Source organism: Vicugna pacos, chromosome 3 (assembly GCF_048564905.1).
Source record: "Vicugna pacos chromosome 3, VicPac4, whole genome shotgun sequence".
NCBI lineage: Eukaryota > Metazoa > Chordata > Mammalia > Artiodactyla > Camelidae > Vicugna > Vicugna pacos.
Genome location: NC_132989.1, coordinates 95,548,462 through 95,550,098, shown reverse-complemented (window position 1 = coordinate 95,550,098; position 1,637 = coordinate 95,548,462). Strand labels below are relative to the sequence as shown.

The 1,637-nt window shown below is 42.0% G+C and overlaps 1 non-coding gene across 1 annotated transcript; it reads left to right on the top strand.

Moving 5' to 3' along the window:
- The first annotated feature begins 672 nt into the window (after window positions 1-672).
- TRNAA-CGC (transfer RNA alanine (anticodon CGC)) lies at window positions 673-744 on the top strand. Its single transcript has one exon. It is a non-coding gene; the product is annotated as a tRNA-Ala (tRNA).
- Window positions 745-1,637: the final 893 nt, after the last annotated feature.

Here is a 1,637-nt window from a genome sequence, read left to right as displayed (position 1 = left end):
ACAGGAATGGCTGTTCTGTCTCTCATCTTCCCTTGATCTCCTCTCCTGCTTTCCAGTGCTGACAAGGGGTGTTTAGACTAGAGCCTCCAAATTTACGTCAATTCATAACTTGTAATGACCCGTGTTTTGAGGGTGTTTACAGTGGCTGCCTAAGGCTTTGAGAGCCTACAGCAAGAGATGTTTCACTTCTAACTTGATAAGGTGTGAAGGCTTTTAGGACTGTGCATGTTTATCCTACATCTCTATTTGGAAAAAATAAGTGACCACTTACTGAGAGTTCATTGTGCACTGTGCTCAGCCCCTTAAATATATTATCTCATTTAATTCTCAGGACAACAAATGCTCCTACTGATTTAAATTGTTTTCCTTTAGCATCAATGTAATGTATCGGTTTGTGGGTAGGTGAGCAGGAATTGATGACAGCCAAGGGCTGTGTATTCATCTATAGAAAGGAGGAAAAAATACAAAAGCTTTGGCAGATTTTTTTTTTTTTACAAAACAAGGCAAAAAGAATTGTCTCCTTGAAAACCTGCCACGTCTATCTCGGTCAACCCCAAAAGAACCAAGACAGACACGACTTCAGAGTCCTGTGTAGCCGTGTTTGTGAACTCCACCTGGCCCTCTGAGCTAGCAAATCCTTCATCTCACACAGTTCATAAGGCAAAAGAGAGGGGGGATATAGCTCAGTGGTAGAGCGTGTGCCTCGCATGCATGAGATCCTGGGTTCAATCCCCAATACCTCCCTCAAAAAGTATAAATGAATAAATAAACCTAATTTACCTCCCCCCACTAAAAAAACCTAATAAAATAAAATAAAATAAGCCAAAAGGGCCAGGGGTCATCTATTTTTATGGCAGGGGGAAAAACAGATCTGGATTTGAGTATCATCTTAAAAAACTAGAATCACTGGTCTTCGCTTCTCCATCAGACAGGGCCATCACTAACTTGAAGACCACCTTGGCTTGAAATAGAAATTGACGCCCCCTAGAGGCAAACCTGTGACTTCGGTGTAGTCCTAGGGGAGGTGATGGCCCCTTTGAGCCCTATCCTCCCAGAGTCTGCAGCTCTGTGCCAGGCCCCATGGCTCACTGAGAAGGGCACTCACTCCCTCAGCAGGTGCCCCCGAACAACATGCATAACTATGTGGCAGAGCCACCATCAGCAACAACACAGATGTCCCCAAGTGACAGTCCATGGACCCCAGCCCACTCACAGATGTGTTTTAGTGTCCTAATCATGTTTGAAAGAATTTGAATTGCTTGCCAACAGTAAAAATTAGAAAATTTCACATAAAATCGAGATTTCAAGCTTTTCTTGAAAAATTAGAAGTTCTGGGAACACTGGGTCTGCATTCCTGCACAGCAAATGGGTTGGAGTTAGATATGCTGCCTACTTCAGGTATTTACTTATTTTGTCTTTTTTTAAATTTGAATAACACTGTATCTTGGGTTGCATTCCACATTAGCACATAAAGAGCTACCATCTTCGTATTTTACATTTTTATTCATATTTAAGTTTTGGAATAGATAATACTTGTATCAGATAAAAAATTCCAAAGATATCAGAAACTTTAAACATTCTGTCCCCTCGCCATGCGGAGCTGCTCCCCAGAGAGAACCACTGTTACACGTTCTGGT